Below are 325 nucleotides of genomic sequence, written 5' to 3'. Positions count from 1 at the left end.
ATCTTTATTTATTCAAACAACTTATCAATTGGGCAAGGTGATGTCCAAAATAAAATAAGAATACAAAGACAAGAATGCAAAACATAAAATGGTGAAAAGAATATGCAAAAATAAATGGTACATGGAACATGGAAAATATACAAAGTTAAAATAGAACACCCAGCCATGGTCGGCCAAGTGCACACGTGCCTGCTCACTGTGGGTGGGAAACATCCTCTGACTGGTGCACACTGTGTTGTGCACCAGCCTGAGGCCTTTCCCTTACCCACACAGGTCATGAAGATAAGAAAGCGATGTCATTATAGACACAATATATACTCTTCTC

Source organism: Penaeus monodon, chromosome 28 (genome assembly GCF_015228065.2).
Source record: "Penaeus monodon isolate SGIC_2016 chromosome 28, NSTDA_Pmon_1, whole genome shotgun sequence".
Classification (NCBI taxonomy): Eukaryota; Metazoa; Arthropoda; class Malacostraca; order Decapoda; family Penaeidae; genus Penaeus; species Penaeus monodon.
This window is presented reverse-complemented; position numbering follows the sequence as displayed.